General features: G+C 37.9%; 1 long non-coding RNA gene across 1 annotated transcript; it reads right to left on the reverse strand.

Annotated features, from left to right (window-relative positions):
* On the reverse strand, nucleotides 1–10,753 carry LOC116663739. Its single transcript, XR_004320038.1, has 2 exons — nucleotides 10,444–10,753; nucleotides 1–238 (listed from the first exon to the last, which is right to left on the reverse strand). It is a non-coding gene; the product is annotated as an uncharacterized LOC116663739 (long non-coding RNA).
* Between the last annotated feature and the right edge of the window lie 2,786 nt (nucleotides 10,754–13,539).

Raw genomic sequence — 13,539 nt, forward strand, 5'->3', positions numbered from 1 at the left:
TTTTTTTTTTTTTTTTCATGTTACAGTCATGCCCCTAAATGACTTTCAGGTTAACTTTTCAACCCTCAGCAAGCCTTTAAAAGATGAGAGACATCTTCTGCTGGTGCTGGCTGCGATGATGGGAGGCCTTTGGAAAGAGTTGCCATTATGAGTCTTAGCAGGGAACCTGTCTCCTAGGCTTCACTTGTCAACAGTAAGCTCCATGGGATGGGCAGGAACAAGATACAGAGGGGAACACCTGTGGGAAACAGAAGTAAACAGTATATTAAAAATAATTAAGTTAATAAAATGGACATTCTCCAACCCACTTTCGTCACCAAATGTTTAATGCATTGTGGCCCCACACAGCCAGAGGGAGAATTTTCATGAGCACAAGACTCCCTGAAACTAGATGTCCAGAATCCAACACAGTTGATGCTGGTAAGTCCTTTGAGGTTGAGAAGCTTTCTGGTTATTGAGCCCTTCTTGAGGATAGAAGTTAAGAAGGGCTCAGCCCTAGTGCTCTTAAGCAAATGTCCTTTTTCTTTTTTTCTTTTTTAAAAAACAAATTTATTTATTGACACAACATACAATTCACCCATTTAAACTTTACAATTCAATAGCTTTTAGTATATTCACAGATATGTGCAACCATCATGATGGTCAATTTTAAAGTAATTTTATTACCTCAAAAAACCAAAAAAACCCTTGTTGATGAGAATGAAATGTAGAGTTACTATATGATCGAGTAATTCCAATTGTGTATATACCCAAACGAATTGAAAGCAGGGACTCGAACAGATATTTGCGTACTTGTGTTCACAGCAGCATTATTCACATGAGTCAAAAGGTAGAAGCAAACTAAATGTTCATCAATAGATGAATGGATAAACAAAATACTGTATATACATATAATAGAATTTTATTCAGCCTTAAAAAAGCATAAACGTCTGACACATGCTACAATAAAGATGAACCTTGAAAATGTTATGCCAAATGTAATAAACCAGTCACAAAATGACAAATATTGTATAAATTTCATTTGTATGCAGGATCTAGAATAGTCAAATTCATTAAGACAGAAGTAGAATGATGATAGATGCTTGTGGTAAAGCTACTGAAACAGTATGGAAATAAAAGTTTTAGAATGTATTTCACAATTCCTCCATGTGTGTATATCTTCACCTAAGAATATCATGACATTTTTTGTATGAGCTGATAGGAATTTAACTGTTTTTAAGTTTCTGAGTAGTCTGCTATATGTCCTTCTTTATTTTTTTTAATGACTTGTTTTAAAGTCTATTTTGTCTGATAAGAGTATTGCTACTCCTGCTTTCTTGTCATTTCCATTTGCGTGAAGTATCTTTTTTCATTACTTCACTTTCAATCTGTGTGTGTCCTTCACCATAAAGTGGGTCTTTTATAGGCAGCATATTGTAGCTTTCTGTCTTATTATCCAGTCTGCCACTCCATGTCTTTTGATTGGAGCATTTAGTCCACTGACATTTAATGTAATTATTGATACATATGTATTTATTGCCATTTTAAACCTTGTTTTCCAGTTGATTTTACATTTCTTCTTTGTTCCTTTCTTTTCTGTTTTTCCTTTTGTGGTTTGATGGTTTTCTTTTGTAATATGCTTGAGTTCTCCTCTTTTTGATTTTTGTGAATCTATTATATGTTTTTGATTTGTGGTTACTCTGGTTTTCAAGTATGCTAAACCATTACTATATCTACCTGTTTTAGCCTGGTAGTCATATAAGCTCAAACACACTCTTTAAAAGTCTACACTTTCTTACTCCTCTCCCCTACATTTCATGATTTTGATGTCCTATTTTACATCTTCATGGTTATCAGTAGTCCACTATATGAGTGTGGACTATCATTTGTTTCAGCATTCTCCTTTGATAAAATTTGTGTAGCTTCTACTTTTTCACTGAAATGACACAGTCAAGATATTTACACTTGATTCTTTGTGCTAGTATTTCCTAGAAGTGGAATTTCTGGGTCATAGATTATGGAAATACAGTGTTGTGTTAACCTGCTGTTTTTAAAAAAAACCATTGCTATACTATGAGCCTCTTTTCAGGTAATTAAATATTTAATTTAGCTGCCTAATATAACTTATGGATGTATTAAAATTTGTTTTCCCAATCTCTGAACACTGGAAATTAAGTTATTTCTAGATTTTTACTAGATTGCTTCATAGTAAACAACTTTGCAATAAACATTACTTTAGCTAAATTTTTTCATGCATGCTTAAAATTGTACTCTTAAGATGAGTTCTTGATATAGAATCACTCATTCAAAGAGTATGCACATTAAAAATAATAACTTTCATTGTTTTTTCTTATTACAGAAATAATACGTGGTCATCCTAGGTAAGAAAATACAGATAGGCGAGAAAATCAAACATGCATTACCTCACCACCCAGAGGCAACCATTGGTAACTCTCCTGTCTGCATACTTTTTCTTTACATAATTGCAAATATAGTGTACATGCTGCTTTGAACCACCAGTGATAAGCATCTTTTCTTTTATCTCCATTATCACTTTTAATATCTGCATAGTATTCTACATTATAAATGCACCAAAATTTATTTGTACCATCCTTATTGCTGGGCATTTAGGTTCTTAATGTACATATTTTGAAAACTTTTCAGGTGAATGCAGTACATATGAGAGCAATCATCTCACTGTCAAAAAGCCCTGAGCAAAACGCTTCTATTTATGGACCTGAGGGCCAGGGAGAAGGAGAGAGAGAGAAGGGCTAGTAGTGGAAATATACTGAGTCAAAGTAGAGAAGAGCGCCTCATCCAAGGCCCCCAACAAGGAGGACTCTGAATGGAGGCATCTGGCATAGAAATGTAGATGTGTGTATGAGCATAGCTGGTTGGGATCGGGGAAGGAAAGCTGAGTCCTTGACTGCAACTCCCTCCAAAAAATTGCAATGGATTGGCAGTGTGTCAAGTCTGGTGGTGCAGGGGATTGGGACTCTGTATTCACAGTCTGGTTTCTTTTTCTTCCTGCTCCTGTAGAAGACAAAGTAAATTGAGAAGTTTGGTTCTGCCAGGAGCTTTGATCTTCAGAAATGCTGAGGCGAGTGTTAGGGAGGGTTTAGGTAAACAGGCATTCCCATTTGCTGTTGATGATAGTGTACATCATATAACCTTTTTGGAGAGTAATTTGTAAATAGATAAATGCATGTAACAAGAAATTGAGAGGGACTTTTTCTCTTCTTAAATTGCATTTAAAACCAAAGCTCATACTATTAGACACGAGTAAGAAAAACTAGATATGCATACATTTTCAAGAGAGGCATCAACTGATCACTTTCAGATGGGGCAAATACCTCCCCAGGGTGTCTGGAAGGAAGCAAACCCGGCACAACTACCATCACCACACCTCAACTTCAGGCTGAGTCAATTTAAGAAAACTGGGAAGAATGGGAGGAATGGTGGTGGTCTTGTGAGAAAAGGCTACTACAATCTCCTTGAGAGGATTTTCCTTTCTTCTTTGGGAAAGGGAAGGAGGGATGCTTTCCCCTCCCCTCCTCCCAAAGTCCAGTGAATGCAGACTCCAAGTGTGGCAAGGACACTTCGTTGTTTTATGGACTGAGAAGACCCTACAGAATTATCTTGCCAGTGCTCCATCCAAGATGGTTACCCATTCAGGGAGCAACAGCTGTGAAGTGGACTCCAGTGGTCCAGTGGTGAGAGCTAAGATGGAATGGAAGAGGGTGAGCTAAAGCCATGTTGCTCACATCAGAGAACTGTGCAACAGAGAAGGAGGCCTCACAAGGTCCTGCTAAAGAACAAACAATCTTGATGCCTGCCACACAGATAACATCAACCATCTACCTGGTTAGCCAGAGAAGCAGCATAGCCAACAAGAGATGTTTAAAGTCAAGAAGGGTTTGCCTTTTCCCTCACTTCCATTCCTCCACTGTTTCAATCATTGAAGGAGCCCTTCCAAGTCTCTCAAGGGAAAGGGAGAGCTCTGACTCAGCTTTGAAGTTTTAAATGGACTAGAAAGGTATGGAATCTGCTCAAGATGCCCTTAAAAGCCCGAAGGGTATTCAGAATAACACAGTTGAAAGTGATGGTTTGAGAAACAAAACCATTTCACGTTTAGACTTTACAAAGAAGAGAGTCTTTAAAATAAAGTAGTTACATGCATATCCCTTTTGATCCTGGAATTCCACCGTTAAGAACTGAGACTCCAGATATGAGTAGCTAATGTATGAGAAGTTATGTGTACAAGGATGCTTACTGCAACATTATTTGTAGTCGCAAAAATAGCAGTTACAAAAAGAAAAAAAAACAATAGCAACAAAAAACTAGAGACAATATAATGCTATAAATAGGATACTGGTTAAATCAATTATCTTATAATCACACATTTAAAAATAACAAAAAGATTGAGGTAGAGCTGTATGTGTTGACACAGAAACAGCTCCAAGATAAATGAAAAGGGAATGACAGCACAATGTGCATAAATCTTTAAAAATAAAAAAACTGCTTGTATAAGTATTTTTAAAATATGTACTGTATGTACTGTATATACTGATAAATAAATTAAAAATAATTCTGGAAAGAGCCACAAGAAATGTTTAAGAGTGATTTCCTTTGGAACAAATGGCTAGGAGACTAATTTTTCACTGATGCCTTCAGGTGCTATTTGAATTTGTCACTAAGGTCATGTGGTTATTTTTTTTAATGTAAAAATTAGATAGATAGGTTGTACAACAATGTGAATGCTCCTAATGCTACTGAATTGTATACTCAAAAGTGGTTAAAATGGTAAGTTTTATGTTAAGTATATTTTTCCACAATAAAAAAGTAAATAAATATATGTAAATTCATTTTAAATAAAAGAAGTATCAAGAGGAGAATAAGGAGCTGCAGGAAGAGAGAGTGAGCGTGTGAGAAATCTCTGAGGCAGCAGTAAAAGCAGGCTCAGTGCCTTGTCCTGGACGCACCAAGGGCTTTGCACAGGAGGCTTCCTGAGGCTTTAATAGGGGGTCAGAAAGAAGCCAGGACATGAACATTTGTCTGGAATAAGTTGAGGAGGGGAACTTGGCAATTTTTTGTTTTCACTGTATTTGTGGTTAGACCCTGCACTGTTGTGTGAAATTAAAGAGCAGGAGAATTTATTGGGCAGTGTGACCAGTTTTCTACCTGAATAACTGAGGGTTTGACTTTCACCAAGTTCTGTACAAAAGCCGGGCTGAATTCTTCATGGATGAGACACTGTCCTAGATTCACAGGCTTTCAGAATATCAGAGCTGGAAAAGACCTTGGGTATGCCCTTCTTTTTCTTGAGGACACTGAGACCAGGGAGTGACACATACAGGTCCAAGTCACACAGAAGCTCAGTGACTGAGCTAAGATTATAACCTGGGTCTCTGGGCCCCTGGTCAAGTACTGTTCTTCTGAAAAAGTGATACTAGCACTCTTCTAGTCAAGGCTTGATCATCTTTACTCAAATTCTCTTCCTGTTGATGGCCCAACTGCTCCTCGGATTTGAGGGTCTGGTGTTTGGTCATTTTTTCTTTGAAGTATTGCAGGACTCTGGTTGCCGATACCTTACCTAGAATGTTTGCACCTGTATTCCATGTGTGAGGTTACGGTTTTGTACTGTTTCATCAATTTTGTGATGCAGATTGTTTCACTGTATCTCTGAAATCAAGGTGCCACTGAGGATTGCCTTAGGCCAGGCCTAAGTTGTGACATAGTTGTCTTTGCCGGTGCCTGTGTGAACTTGTCTGAAACCTTCCACTGACACCCAGAGCAAGAACAAGAGAGATGCAGTGTCTAAACTTGCCAAGTGAGCGTCAGTAGTTTGGGGGAAAAAAGCTGGAGACAATGGGCCCTTCTCTTGGGAAAGGCGGTATTACCTATGATTTTGATGCAGTAGAGGACAGTATTTTATGCAAAAACACAGACATCAGTAGCTTTGAATTGAAAAGTGATTCAGAAGGGCTTGACTCTTAGTATGAAAACATTTTCTTTTTTATGATGCACAAGAGTGACAGAAGATAATCTTTTAAAATAAGCCTAAATTTGAGTAAATTTAAAGTAAAAATTCTAAGTGCTAACAAAGTGTTTTTGTCCTGGTACGTAGAATAACGTGAATTTCGCAATCATTGGCATCTTGGATTACATGAAATATGCCAACTATATATCAAGCTTTGATATTAAACATGAAAATGAAGAGGGTCCCCCCCCCCTTTTTTTTTTTTGCTCTAGGTCTTGGCTATTTAAAAATAACATGAGAATTAACTAAATGTCAACTAAGGCTCAGCTATGAATCCATGTAATCCTGGGGTCTTTCCAACGCAAGTTTTTAAAGTACACAGCAAGATTTTCTGTGCTAACTGGTCTACTTATATTTATCGTATTTTAGGATTGATTTTGGTAATGTGTATTTTTACTAGGGAATTGTCCATTTTCTTAGGATTTCAGTTTGCTGTCATAGGTTTCTCTCATACTTTTAATTTCTCCTCTGCTTGTCATTTTCTACAGAATTCTTAGTTTTATCCATTTTTGCTCAGGGTTTTTTTCTTAAGCCAGATCTTTTGCCAGATTTATTTTTACTTTCTACCTCATTTCCTGTATGTTCATTTTAGCTGTAATATTAATTCCTTCTTCCTAGTTTCTTTTGGTCTATCTTGTTGCTCTTTTTTTCTAATTTCTTAAGATAAAAACTAACTTTATTTCTTATATTATTTTCTTTAATGATAAAAGCATTTAAGGCATATCTTTTCTTCTGAATACAGTTTCCACTGTGACATTTGGGCTTTGGTGTAAAGCGCTCTTTTCTCATTGCTTTATAGGCATCTTTTAGTTTTGTTTGGAGCTCCTCTGTGTATGGCTTTTGGTCATCCTTACATTCGTTCTTTCCAGCTTTATTAAATTACTATCAGAGAATGTGATTCTGGTACTCTGTCAAGGTTTTCTTTGTGGTCAAATATGAGTGACTTTTGTAAATTTTCTATGACTACCCCCAAAATGTTTTATGGTTGTCTGTTTGAGGGATATTAGATTCTGTACACAAATGTTACATCAAGTTTATTGATTGTAGTATTCAATTCCTGTGTCATCCGTATTTGTTCTATACCAGATTTGCTTAATTCTGGAATAAAGTATTAAAGTCTCTGCTATAATCGTGTTTTATCAAATTGTTTTTATATGTCTTACCATTTCTCACAAGATCATAAGTCATGGATGAGTGAACCAGACAGTACTTCTCTCCATTACTTTTACATCTTATATATTTAGCTATTATGTTGTTTGGTATATCCACTTACACATTTTCAGTCTGATTCTATCCCTCTCCTTTTTATCTACGTGTATCTCTCTGTCTTTATTTTGATCCATTTATTCTAAGTTTTGTTGCTCACTCGCATCTTCATCCTTATTTATCACCTCGCACCCTCTGTTATGGTTAATCTGTTTTATGACTAGAGCCTCTTCTGAAGTTTCCCCTTTAGTGGGAAAATATAGGTGTTAGTCTCTGACTCCTCACATATCTGCAGGTATCATTCTTTCATGGTGACGACTGAATGTTGTCTTGGCTGGTCATGGTATTCTTGAGTTACAGTCTTTTTCTGTCAGAAATCTGTGGATTATTCCACTGAATTCCAGCTACTGGTGATGCAGATAAGATGTCTGATGCTGTTTTCTTTACAATAAGGCAACTATTCTTTTTATGAGAAAGCTGGTAAAATTTTCTTTTCTTCCTTAAGTGTCCAGGAATCTTACTAGGATGTGTGTGTGTGTGTGTGTGTGCGTGCGTGCATCATTTCAGCTTGGAATCTGGACAGCCTATTCGATGTGTAGACTTAAGTATTTCTTGATCCAAGGAAAACTTCTCCTTTATATGCTTAATTATTTCCTTTCCTTCATATGTGCCTTTTTCTTCATCCAGCTTTCCTAATATTGTATGCTAAGCCTCTTGGGTCTATCCTCAAGTCTCTTGTCTTTTCTATCATGATTTCAGTCACCTTTTATCTTTACCCTATGCTTTGAGGTACTTGCTCCATTTGATCTTTTAGCCCACTAGTTTAGTCTCAACTGTGATCTTTTTCTCCTTTCATTCATGCACACAATTAGGTTGGAAAATCTTTTTTCCTTTTTCTTACCTTTCTCTTTCTCCTTCCCTCCTTCTCATTCTCTTTTTCTCCCTCTTTTCTTTTCCTTCCTTCCTCTCTCGGTCTCTTTTTATTTCCTTCCTTCCTTCTCTTTTTTCTCCCTTCCCTTTACCTCCCTTCCCCCTTTCCTTCCTTCCTTCTCCAGAAGCCTTTCTTTTTTCCTGCACTTGTATCTTTCTGGTATATGCTTTGTCTATTCTGACTGGCCTTACTCTCTGCTACTGAGCTCCTTTACATATGTTATTATTTCCTTTGTTTACCCAACGGGGCTCAGGGCTGGTGTTGAGTATCCTACGAGGCCGCAGTTCCGTATGGTGGAAGGCAAGGTGGTCTCCTCTCTTTGAGCTCATTGCGTGGAGATAAGCTGTCCACAAGACTTCTACTGAAGCAGGGAAGAAGATGCCCTCTTCCCTACCCTTAGTAGATTCTCTCAGCCTCAGAGGTAGGGAAGGCAGTTCCTTCCTGTCTTCTTGGGATCCGAAAAAAGCAGCACATTCATGCAGGGCTGAAATCAATTTTCACTTTTAGGATCCACAAGATCACTCAGAGACAAGTTTTCCCTAGATTTATTGGTTCACTCTTTCCCTGGGCATTTCCAATGGTGGCCCCTCTTGTAGCCTTTGGTAGGGGGATCCTGGCACTCTTCCTTTCCTCCAGGACTCATACACCGCCTCACTTCCATTTATACACTCATAGTCTTAGCTGCCATTTGACAAAAATTGGAGTTGCTAGTTAAAAGAGAGCACAGCTGTATTCAGATTGCCATCTTCCCAGTGTTCTAATTCCTAACTACTAAGCCCTTGGAAGGCACGACTACCTCTTGTGTCTTCCATGTCTAATTCTGTGACCTACACATCATTACTATCATCAAGATGAAGGAGAAGGAAGAAGATGAAGGAGAAGGAAGAAGAGGAAGAAAAAGAAGGGGAGGAAAATGAGAGACTGAGGAGGAAGAAAAGGAAGGAAAGCAAGGTGCCAGTGCCAAAAATCTTTAGCGATGCAGCTGTCTTGTGAAGATTGGTTCTTAGTGCTAAGGGGCTTTCTTAAATTGGCATTTGCATCTGCATGACCTTCTTACCTTCCTCACTGCCTGATTTTATGAGGGTATACACCCATGGGGCCTGTTTTCTTGGATCTGCTAATATATGAATGATTGCCTAATCCTGAGTTGATGTTCATGGTTAAATAAAAAAAACAAATTAGATGCTGGCTACCTGGGGCTAAAGGGCACATATAGGAAAATCACCCTCACCAGGGTAATAGGCTCATTAATGATAAGCAGATCCCTCTAAATCTTGATCTGAGAAAAGAGACATCTGCTTTATGTCAGATCAAGTACTTGGCCTTTGCTCTAAGATGGCTTTGGCACTGCATCTCTCAAAGGAGAAAAATATCAGTCCTATCACCCAGGGGGCCCAGTGCTGTCTGCAGTGTCACCTAGAAGCTCATTTATTCCTCTCTAGGCCATACGGTCAGATGAAAGTGACAGGCCATTCTGTCATCCGTGTCCAGTGACTGAACTTCAGCCTGCGTGTGGGCATATGTATATATTTGCATGGGGTATCTGTGTATGTGGCAGGCAGAGGGAGCTGCAGAAGGATTTGGGCTTACCTGAATGTATACACTGATTTGACCCAACTCAAGTTCCTCTCCTCAGTGGTATCTTGAAGAGATTATATTACCTGAGAGTAACACTCAGCCAAGTGTCCTTCCTTCCTCCTCCTGGATACATCAACTCCTGTAACCACACCAGTCAGGCTGCTTCTGAGTCAGGAACACTAGTCAAGAAGCTTCTTGAAAACTTCACTGTCAAGAATCCTCTTTCCTCAACTCATCACAGCTTGATGTCCAGTTCTTTTATTACTGTATTTGTGTCCCAACTGCAGAGAACAGTGATCTTGTTGTCCTCTCATTTTCCTCTTCTTAATAGATGTTGCACACACACTTATAAGGTAAGAACTGTTGGAAGTACATGACTCCTTTGTGCACTGACTTTTATGGTGGTGGGAGGAGTTTGGGATCAAGAGAAAGGACAGAAAGTTCTCAGAGGAAGGGAGCAGCAACATTTGGGAGACAAAGGTACTAAAACAATATAATGCATACACACTCATGCAATATACTTTTGTCTTACTAGTATCATTGTGCCTGTCTGCTGACATAAATAGTTTAAAAGTTGCCTTCATATCAATCTGGCTAGCACGGATTACCAGAACCTTAAGAAAGACTTCCTCTAGTGACAGTTGTTAAACTTCAGAATTGCTAAAGAAGTAAAATCTTCTCTATGGTATTTAAAAATAGAAGTTCTCACCCTGATGGTTGAGTTGTCCTCTTGCATAAAGTGGTCTGATGATGACTTTTCAAACTCTCACTGCCAAATCTTTGATTGTGCAATCACTTGGAACCAGAGAGAAATTCAGATAGCAGGCCACAGTTAAAAATGTAATTACCATTATGCCATAGCTTAAGTCATAGGCATCTACTAGCAATCATCTGATTCATTTTTATCCATTGGTCAACTACACACATGCCTTTCTTTTATGAGTTGCTGCCCTCAGCAGAAATAAAAAACAGATTGTTTGTTTCAAAGCTGGCTACTGACTTGTCATTCCCTACAACAAACCCTTGGAAGTGAAATAAAGGGTAGAATTTTAATTGCAGATCCAGGGGCAAAATTCTCATTACTCCACTAACATTGCCCCTGGCTGCATGTGACTAAAAAGGGTGTGGTGAGTGATGCAAGAACTTACAAATGTTTGAGAGCTGCAAAAATAGAAAGGAGTTTTGAACACAGATAACTGTAGGTTCAAAGTCAGGAAGAACCTCAGAGATCAATGTCAAAGTTACAAATAGCTTAAAATTAACAATGGCAAAATTCTAAAATAGTAGCTTTTTAGCTGTAATTTGTAATGAGCTTAATTCCCACGAAGTTACTTATTTCACAAATCCCCAAAGTAACATTAAATCTAGTCTTTACTCATAGGAAAAAAATACCCCTAGTAACATTTTAATAAAGTTTTCTATGAGTTTTCATGGCATCATGAGCAAGTTTACTTTTCCATTTAAATCTTCCATATATTTACAGAGGTCTTAAGATTGCCTTATTATTCAGATTTAAGCAGTAAAATAATCATATAATTTCATAGTTAGATCAAAAAGGAACTAGGGTAGAAATTATACATAGTGCTTATGAAAATGTGTAGCTGAGTTGAACTTTTCTTACTGTTTCCATCATGGGAATCTACGTTTCTGAGTGAACTAGTGTTTTCTTCTAGGCAGATGTCTGCATTTTCTTCTTTCTTAGTAACATCAACTTGCTCATCACTGCTGCTTAGGAGGTTAGCCATTTGTTTACCTGTGGTCAAAAGAACGAGTGTATAACTTGACAGTTTTTCTCCCTCATGGAAAGGCTACCTCCTGCTTTGGCTTAACCTGAAATATTTGACCAAGCCATCCTTTCATGAATGTTTCTGGTCAAGCTGAACTGTTTGCTGCTTTTGTGCTCCATGATTTGGCAGATACTCTTACTTGAAGCTGGCTTCAATATGGCCAATTCACTTACATACCACCTTAATCCCCAAAATACTTTCAGTTCAGGACAGGGAAGCAAAGAACACTGGATTAGTAATCAGTGCCTGGTCTAAAGTAGGCATTCAATTAAAACAATTTTTTTAAAAATAGATGAATGGATTCTAGTCCCAGCTTTGTCACTATTTCTCTTAAGAGAACTTGGGCAAGTCACTTCATCACTTTGGGCCCATTTCTTTATCTGTGAAAACCCTAGCTCACCGACCTCAAGTTATAATGAAGTGACTTTCACCAAAGAATTATCACACTTGCTGAGTAACTGAGTCACGTAGGAGAGCTTCTACAACTACTTATACCCAGACTCCACCTCTAAAGACCAAGTCTCAATTACTCTGGGGTTGGGACCTATGCATTTGTATATTTTGAAAGCTCCCATGGTGATTCTAATGCGCAACCAGGGTTGAAAACAGCTTCCCAGGAGAAATCTTTCTACCATCGTTTTTCTCCCTGTGGGAGAAAGACTAATTGGGCAGCACTACAAGGTTTAAGATTTGACTTGACCTCCTTTGGATCTGTGGTGTGTTCTGGTCAGTCTTGAAATGCTTATCTAGGGGTAGACAGACCCTGCAGGGGGCGTCTGATTTTGGTTGGTTAAACTCAATTTAAAGAGAATAGAAGATGCTCATTCTGATTTGATAAAGCTGATATTAAGGTCCCTTTCTCAAATCTATGTCAATTTCTTAGTTGATTTCAAACTCAGAGGAGGGAAAAGGTGTGATAAAATAAATCACACCAACAAACTTCACCACATCTAGTCCTACCTCACAGCATCATGACAATTAAATAAGGTAGGTTCTTGATTGTGCTTTGTAAACATAACAAGTTATCCTGATATTTACTCTTATCTAATATTTCCCACCAGATCTAAATTCTGAATACACTGTGAGATATAGTGCAGACAGCATCACTTTGATGCTGGTTGGCCAATTATAATATCATACCAATACTGTTATTGATTTCCTATCATACAATAGAGTATTAACTAAAGAAAGTAGCATACTCTAGTGGAGACAGCATTGACCTGGGAATCCAGAGGCTTGGATTCAAGATTCAGACATGCAAGTCTTGGACAAGTCTCTCTGGGTTTAAATTTTTTTAATCTCTCCAACAAGTGAGTGAGTCAGTTTCAGGCTTTTAAGATTTCTTCAAGCCCTAACATTCTAGGGCATGCTGATGGAATTGCTCATGAAGCTGGCAATGAATGATTGATGTTATGGATGACAGTTCCAAGTCTCATACTCCCTGAAATGTTCTGGCTTCCTAATTGGTATCAACGAAGTCAGACAAGCCACTAAAGAAGAAAATTTTATTCTGACACTTGTTCTAAGAACATCCCCAACTGGACAGGTTAGGGGGCAGTTTTATCCTCAGGAAAAGGAAGATCAACTACATCCAGTGTTCTTTCTCTGAGCTGAGCTTTTTCCATTTCAGCAAATTTGAAACATCTGTTGTTTTATAAAGAGTGTTTCTTTCTTACCCACTCTGTTTACCTCAACTCATGATCAACCACAATACTCTTCCAAATTCTGGAATCTAGAATAATGTCAGGTGTTCTAGGGTCACCAAAATAATGGTACTAAACAATAAAAAATACTGTAATATCAATGTGCTCAGTTAATCCTATACCACTCTGATTCTGGACTAAATGCAGGAAGTTAACTGACCTTCATTAGCAAATCATTTCACCAATTTCTTTTTAGAGTATGCATCCATGGGTCTGTTAAGATTGTGAAAGCAGAAGGAACTCTAGTAGAAAGAACCTGGTCTAGTTCATCTTTTATCCTTTGCATGTAGTACGGAGAGCAAATGCCAATACACG

Source organism: Camelus ferus, chromosome 1, assembly GCF_009834535.1.
Source record: "Camelus ferus isolate YT-003-E chromosome 1, BCGSAC_Cfer_1.0, whole genome shotgun sequence".
Taxonomy (NCBI): domain Eukaryota; kingdom Metazoa; phylum Chordata; class Mammalia; order Artiodactyla; family Camelidae; genus Camelus; species Camelus ferus.